This window comes from Oreochromis aureus, linkage group 3 (assembly GCF_013358895.1).
Source record: "Oreochromis aureus strain Israel breed Guangdong linkage group 3, ZZ_aureus, whole genome shotgun sequence".
NCBI classification, from domain to species: Eukaryota; Metazoa; Chordata; class Actinopteri; order Cichliformes; family Cichlidae; genus Oreochromis; species Oreochromis aureus.
In genome coordinates, this window is record NC_052944.1 from 79,328,153 (window position 1) to 79,337,141 (window position 8,989).

Below are 8,989 nucleotides of genomic sequence, written 5' to 3' on the forward strand. Positions count from 1 at the left end.
AGAAAGAAAGTAGACTTTACAGTCAAACGAGTGACCATATATAAACCATGTGTGAGGATGGTTTTAATGTAAAGTGTGAATCATAATGTTCCAGTCAGTCATCAGTATGTCTCTGCGCAGCTGTAATTAAAATTAAGCTTTTTCAATAAAGTTTAATGATTCACTCATTAGTCTCCTTTCCCGGGGCTTTTAACCTAAGTTTACATTACTTTCCCACAGTGTAAAACTCAATGCTGACATCATCGCTGTTGTCCTATCATCTTTCTGTCCACTTTCTTCGAGACAGTCAGACTCCACTCTGCATACTTTAAATCTATCTGCTCATCTTTCATTCTTCCTTGCCCCTTTGGAGAGTCATCTCTGCCTAACCTATCCATCCATCCAAGCATCCTGATTGAAATATGTTCAGAGGGCCTCAGTGTCTGAATGGTTCCAGTTCAGCTCCATAACAGCAGCGTCCCTGGTTTGATTCCTGTGTTTCAGCTCATATCTGCCTCTCTCACTGAGGGGACGTAACTACATGGACATGGATTTGTTCATCAACCAAACTACAGATCACTGAGAACAGAGGACATTTGATAATTCTCATTTTTGTCTTATTTATTTCACTTGGAGTGTTTTTTTAATGCAGTGATCACTTGCATTTTTACACAAATAAAAAAAGTAGCGTCCCACCTCGGTCTTTGAACCAATAGAAAGCTGGTGCTCAGAGGAAGAGGGCGGGCTTTACTTGGTGTCAGTGAGAGAAATGAAAAAAAGCTGAAATGAGTGAGAAGGACGATGAAGGAAACATCTGTGCTGTGTCTGCTCTGTAAGTAGAATCTCTGTGTTTGTTTGAATTCTTGTACTTTGACTGTCTGCTCTCCTGATAACTGATGATGGAGGAGAAGACATGAAAAACAAATCAGGCTGAATTCAAGTTCAAAACACCACGAGGACCAACTGCAGGTCTGAACTGACTCTTTATCTTTGCTCAGGAGTCGAGGAAACACAGCAGGCAGTGAAAAGCTCAAATCATCATTTGCAGATGATCACAATGATCAATTTAAGTGCTGCTTTTAATAATAATAACTTGAAAATGAGATAGAGTAGAATGATGAGCTCAGATTGTGTGAATACTTGTTATTCTATCAAATTTTTTTGTTTTTCTTTTATTTTATTTTTTTAAAAATGAGAACATATCAAAGAGAGAGACGGGTTTGTGTGTTTGTCAGCTGTTTGTGTGGAGTTGTTCTTTATGTTCACCTCAAATCAACCTGAGTGTCATTTCTCTTTAGTTCTGATCTCACTGCTGAGCTGCACAACAAACCAAGGTCAGTAACCTTCTGTCACAGTTTAAACCTGATACATGTTCACCAGATTGTTAATTTTAAAAAGTAACAAAAATTGCTCATAATTACTTACACTATTAGCTACATTATTTTCTCATTACTCTGTAAAATGACCTGAAGCACACCATAAGCATCATCAATACCATAACAATATAAATCCTTAGGTATACAGTCCCACACACCAACACAAATCCCTATCCTAATAAGGACACACATACAATCTTTCATTTACTATTTACATATGAACACAATGTTGTCATCTGTCTTACTTCTCACTGCATTTCTTACCTGTTGACAATCAGGCTCCTAGCTGCTGGACTAGATTCTAGTACATACACTTGGCTTTATCATTACTCTGGGTTCTTGGCTAGATTAGCATTAGCATGCTGTCTGCGCATGTGCTTCCAACACGCCAAAGTCCTGCTAGAAAGTTTTCTGTCCTGGACATAGATTACACTTAATCATTATAATCTGGTCATTTTGTGCAATAAAAATCAAATTAATGTCCATATCTCCACTCAGAAACTGTAGGACACGGCACCATTTTGCTTTTCCTGCACACCAACTGAAATCATCTCATTGCAGTGCAAATGCACATGTTGATGTTTTGTTCTTTTTTTCTTTCTATCAGCCAGATGTGCAGATAACTGAAGAAACGAAAGTAACGCCATAACTGTAACTGTAGTGTAATTACTGAATTTAGTAATAGCAAAGGGAATGTAATTCTAATAGTGTGGATCGCCCAATACTGGTACTCATTAAATTGACCAGTTTTGCTTTCAGAACGTAAAGTTTTAAACTACTAACATAATGTAGAAGCAAAACACAATTTTAAGAGTGTCATGTAAAATATTTGAACTGTTTTTTAACCCTCACAGCTCGTCTGACTGTGAGTCCCAGCAGCTCTCAGTTCTCTATAAGAGACTTTGTGTCTCTGAGCTGTGAGGAGGACGACAGCTCTGCTGGATGGACTCTGAGGAGAAACACAAGCAAACAACAGAACAGTCAGTGTGGAGATGGGTGGGGAAAACCAGCTGTTTCTTCATGCAGCATCAGCTACACGTATCCATCTGACAGTGGAGTTTACTGGTGTGAGTCCAGAGAGGGTCCCATCAGTAACATGGTTAACCTGACAGTCACTGGTAAGCTGAGTGTGTGGAGTTAGTGTTGATGAAGCTGTGTGTAAATGGATGAAATGCTGTAGTTTGTCTCTGTGTTGAGGTGGATCAGTGATCCTGCAGAGTCCTGTCCTCCCTGTGATGGAGGGAGATGACGTCACTCTGCTCTGTAAAACAAAGACCACTCCCTCCAACCTCCCAGCTGCTTTCTATAAAGATGGCTCCCTCATCAGGAAGCAGCCTACAGGTCACATGACCATCCAGCATGTTTCCAGGTCTGATGAAGGCCTCTACAAGTGTGACATCAGCGGTCATGGAGAGTCTCCATCCAGCTGGATCACTGTCACAGGTGACACACTCACCTGTCTGTGTTTCTGCAGCTTTCAACATTCACAATGTGACGACAACTTAATGACTGTGTTTGCTTTATTTTAGACAAACACACCACCTCAACTCTATCTACAACCACACCTCCACCCACCTCTACATTTCCATCACCTACCACCACCACACCTCCACCGAGACCTCCTTCAAACATCACCATCACTATTCCACCTACATCCACACCTCCTACTGGTTCCACCTCCATCACTCTTCCTCCATCACTATCTCCTCCTGTTCTCTCTGTGTTGTCATGTGTTGGATCAGTCTGTGTTGTGGTTCTACTGGTGTTACTGGTTCTGCTGGGGAGACCATGTGTTCACAGGAAACTTGAAGGTGAGACTCAGACTTCCTGATCTTTCATGCGGCAACTGTGGCTCAGGGGGTTGGGAAGCGTATCTGCAACCGGAAGGTCGCTGGTTCGATCCCCGGGCTCTCTGTCCTGGTTGTTGTGTCCTTGGGCAAGACACTTTACCCTCCCCTCCCGCCTACTGGTGTTGGCCAGAGGGGCCGATGGTGCGATATGGCAGCCTCACTTCTGTCAGTCTGCCCCAGGGCAGCTGTGGCTACAACTGTAGTGTGAGAGTGAATGAATAGTGGCATTGTAAAGCACTTCAATCCATTATTATGTATCACTTTGCTTAGTATAATAAAGTTCACATTCATAATTATTACAGTAACAACTTTCTTAAATGTAATCTATCTTTTGATATTTAACGTTGTTATTTATTTTGTATCATTTCAGAAGATCAAGAAGAAGCTGGAGAAGATGATATCCTTACAGGTCAAAAGCAGATCATCAACAAGAGCCAGTTAGACAAGCCAAAGGTATTACTATGTTTTCTTCATTACTGTTAAAGTTGGCATTTAAATTGCTGAATGTATCTACCCAACTACCTGCCTAAAGGTGTTTCAAATGCCTGCTGAGTTGTTAGATTAGTTTCTAAAGCGATGTTTTAGAGATGCCCTGTCCCCACTGCTGTTCTGCATAGGCCTGAACCCCCTCAGCAGGGCTTTAGAATAACCTTTTGCCACGGTTGCACTGGTGCAGCTAACTTTTTTTCTTAGGTGCACCAAATATTTCATCGCATCGATTAGCACTGCAGTCTTTTGTGTTTGTGTGTGTGCGTGTGTGTGTGTGTGTTTCAACACAATTTTTTTTTTTTTTGAGTACAGTTCTACAACAAAGGTAAGTTACTGAAAAAAGTGTGCTTAAAGTGCTTTGGCACTTTGACACTCCTTGGCATTATATTATTCTGACATTATAGGCAATGTTAAACTTAATAATCAGCTGGGCCTCCTCTGATGACCAGTTCGTTGCTTATATATATTAGCACCAGTCACAAATGCAGTATTGCCAGACATGGTCTTTCCACACTCACGACAGTGCTTTCTAGATTTGGTTAAGCACGCAGTTGTTGAGACGATGAACTTGTTGTTTAGTATGAGTCGTAATAAGAGAACAGTTGAACAAGGTCCTTAACTGTGTGTTTTCAGCTTCTCGAACATTCGACTCATTGTTAAAATTGCATGTAAAACCACAGCAGCTACTTCCTGTTGCTGAGTCCAGTTAGTCTGAACCAGGTAGGACTTCTCACCACAGTGTGTTCCGGTTTGGCTAATGATAGTGTTCAAGTCATGAACATGTTTGCTCTGTGTTCTGTGGTGCAGTGTGCAAGTTTGTATTAATAGCAAGCAGCATCTTTGTGGTGCTCCACATTTGTTTTTCACAGAATGAGCCCTCAGTTATTTCTGCTCATTATGAGTTTCACAGCAGAGGTGTTAAGATAAGAAACCTGAAAAATGCTGCACATTACAAAACATGTTACTTAATTTCTTCATCAACTTAACATCTGTCTGTAATAATATAACAGTACTGTTGCTGTAGCTTTGGTAATTTTATATGCTTTATATTGCAGAAACTGATACAACTGTGGTCTACCCAGCAGTGAGCGCTGGCAACGTCAGTTATGGACAAACAACCATCAGAACGAGGAGGAACAGGTACAGCTGGGCTGCTTGCCCTTTTTACAGCCATCATGCTAAGCTAAGCTAACCACATCAAGCTCAGAGCTCAGACTTGTGAAGAATATCAAGTTTCTCATCTTTCTGTTACAGAAAAGCTGACATCTGAGGAGCTCCAACAAACTGCAGACGAAAAGCATGAAGTTTACTTTGAAATTTGAATCATACAGATCTACTCTAGTAAAGTCCAATAGTAAAAATCCAGAGCTGGAAGTGAACACAAAACACAAGCTTCACAATCTGATATATCAGGTTCAACCAAAAAATCCTGCACAGTGAAAACAAGTTATAGTGCATCAACTTTTAGTGGGTAGTGCTGTTTCTGACAAAAACAGGAAATGGTGCAACATGTAACTGTGACTCTCATTATAACCTTACAGGTGTACCAGACAGGCCAAAGTTGATATGAAGCCTACAGTAGTGCAGGGTCTATTTTTGACTGAAGCTATGAGAAACAGCAGTGTTTCTCTAACTTGAAACTCTAAAACTGTGCACAACAGCTCACCTAAAAAGTAAGATGCCTGAGATTGAAAGAAAAAGACAGAGCAGTGTTCCTGTTCCCTGAATTAAAACATATTAGCTTCTCTGAGAGATAGGGATAGACCGATCCGATATAATGTATTGGTATCAGTCCGATACTGACCTAAATTACTGGATCGGATATCGGAGGCGACTTTTGTTGTGATTTGGCGCTATATAAATAAAATTGAATTGAATTGAAATAGAAAATCTAATCCGATCCATTAAGTATCACAAAAGCACCTCACAAATCTTGTGATATGGTGTAACCCAGCTCATGAACTTAGCAGGTCAGAACAGTATGTGTCTCGTGATAGAGCGGCTGTGGTGTGTGAGACCTGTCGGTCTTCTGACTGAAAGCACTTGGAGCCTCGCTACGTCTTTCAGAACCGGTATTTCATCTCTGAGCAAGCTATCCCAGAGGCGTAATGCAAATGTGTGAATTCATCTCTGAATGTTTGTAAAGCATTCCCACGTTAAGCTTAACAACCAATATATGACTTTGATGCGTTGTCATTGCACAGACATCTAACAATTCACAAGTCTGACCGCACAATGGATAGAGTCAAGTTTTACTTTGCAAGACGCAGTTGTTACGTTTTGTATAGAAATTATATATACACATATATACATTTATATATATACACACACATATATATATATATATATATATATATATATATATATATATATATAGTTAAGCCCATAATTATTCATACCCCTGCCGAATTTTGACTTAAAGTTACTTTTGTTCAACAAGCAAGTTCTTTTTGAGCAGAAATGACACAGGTGTCTCCCCAAAGATAATAAGACGATGTACAAGAGGCATCATTGTGGAAAAAAATATTTCTCAGGTTTTATTTATATTTTAGCAAAAAGTATCATGTCCAGAATTATTCATACCCTTCTCAATAATCAATAGAAAAAAAGCCTTTATTGGCTATTACAGCAATCAAACGCTTCCTATAATTGCAGACCAGCTTTTTGCATGTCTCCACAGGCATTTTTGCCCATTCATCTTTAGCAATGAGCTCCAAATCTTTCAGGTTGGAGGGTCTTCTTGCCATCACCCTGATCTTTAGCTCCCTCCACAGATTCTCAATTGGATTCAAGTCAGGACTCTGGCTAGGCCACTGCAAAACCTTAATGTTGTTGTCTGCTAACCATTTCTTCACCACGTTTGCTGTATGTTTTGGGTCATTGTCGTGCTAAAATGTCCACTGGTTCCCAAGGCCAAGTTTTTCTGCAGACTGCCTGATGTTGTTGTTGAGAATCTTCATGTATTGCTCTTTTTCATGGTGCTGTTTACTGTGATTAGGTTCCATGGTCCATTGGCTAAAAAACACCCCCAAAGCATTAGGTTCCCACCACCATGTTTGACAGTGGGGATGGTGTTCTTTGGGTTGAAGGCTTCTCCATTTTTATGTCAAATGAAGGCAACATCATTGTGATCAAATAATTCAATTTTTGTTTCATCTGACCATAACACTGAAGACCAGAAATCTTCTTCTTTGTCCAGATGAGCATTTGCAAAGGCCAAATGAGCTTTTGCATGCCTTAGAAGTGCCTGGAGAAGTGGCGTTTTCCTTGGTCTGCATCCCTGGAACCCAACAGTGTCCGTTGGACTGTCTGCCTTGAGACATTGCCACCAGCAGAGCCCAGATTCACCAGAATGGCCTTGGTGGTGATCCTTGGATTCTTTTTCACCTCTCTCACTATTCTCCTGGCCAGCACAGGTTTCACTTTTGGCTTCCGACAACGTCCTCTGAGATTTTCCACAGTGCGGAACATCTTGTATTTTTTAATAATACTTTGCACTGTAGCCACTGGAACTTGAAAACATTTGGATATGGCCTTGCAGCCCATTCCTCACTTGTGAGCAGCCACAATGCGCAGCCGCAGGTCCTCACTGAGTTCCTTTGTCTTAGCCATGAATGTCCACAGACCACCTGCAGAGAGCTGCTGTTTTTCACCTGTTGAGTTGATCAAAACAGCTATTTCCAATTAATCAGGGTAATTAGGATGCTTTAGAACAGCTTTGACTATTTGGAATGGTATGGAACTTTGGATTTTCCCAGAGACTGTGACAGTTTGTAAAGGGTATGAATAATTCTGGACATGATACTTTTTGCTCAAATGTAAATAAAAGCTGAGAAATATTTTTTTCCACAATGATGCGTCTTGTACATCATCTTATTATCTTTTGTGAGACGCCTGTGTCATTTCCAGTCGAAAAATAACTTGCTAGTTGAATAAAAGTAACTTTAAGTCAAAATTTGTCAGGGGTATGAATAATTATGGGCTTAACTGTATATATATGTGTATATATATATACATATAGTATAATGGAGGAATAACTACATCAGGGTCCTGGGTCTTTTGAGCCAGTTGTGTTCCCTCGCTCCCTCTCATCTCCCTCTCTCCCACTCCCGCATCATGTTTTCTGTTTTATTGTTAAGTATAGTTTGGTTTTTCCCTGCCAGCACATAAAGCTGTGTTTTTTTTGGGTCTACTTCTCGTGTCTGTGAGTTTGTGTCTGCCTATTGCTGCCTACACACAGCCGGTTTGTGAATATTCCTGCGCTATGTCTCATTGGAGACTGGGGCACACAATATTTTACAACAACCAAAGAAAATAACATATTTCAACAATAAGAACATTTTAACCAAATATAATATTGTAAATATAAAATTAAGGGGGGGGGGCTTATTTTTTGTCGATAATGCCTTTCTTGTCCTTATAACAAGACATACAGAGAAAATCCAACAATCATATGACCCCCTATGAGCAAGGGTGGCTGATTATTTAAGACCTTGTATGTGAGGAGCAGGATTTTGAATTCAATTGTGGATTTAACAGGAAGCCAATGAAGGGAAGCCAAAACAGGAGAAATATGCTCTGTCTTTCTAGTCCCTGTAAGTACTCTTGCTGCAGCATTTTGGATCAGCTGAAGACTTTTCAGCGAGTTTTTACGACATCCTGGTAAGTATCTTGTTAGATACAATGATTTAAGTACAATAACCTTTATCTGAATTTAGAAACAGAAGCAAATCAGAGGTCTTCAAGACATTTTTGCATGACCATGATGTTGCTGGCTTTTTTCACCACTCAACATTCAGCCATTAATTTAAAATATTAACAAAGTCTCATCAATACCTGAATTTTCATGGACCGTTATAGATTCACTAGATAAAAGTCACTCACTGTGTGTGCACTTCTGAGAAAATGACCGTTTACTCCTGGCAGTAACAATTACACCCACAGCCATAAGTTTGCTATTTGTGTGCCACAGACTTTGTAAACCACAATTCCTTTAAATATTCTGATCTAAGAGGGGATTTTCTACATATTCTGTAAGGACAGCCACAACTATCAGTCAGAAAACTGACACAGGACCTCTTTAGTAAATTCAACAGCTTTTTACTGTTAAAAAAAACTTAAAACTGGTAAATTTATGTTAAATTAATGTTAAACTGGTAAATCCATGTGTTCTTTCTTTAAAATTCCAGCTTTGTGGAGAAATTATGTTGCTGTAGTTCAGGTGATAGAGCGGGTCACATAGTAAAATGGTAAATGGCCTGTATCTGTACAGCGCTTTACTTAATCCCTAAGAAC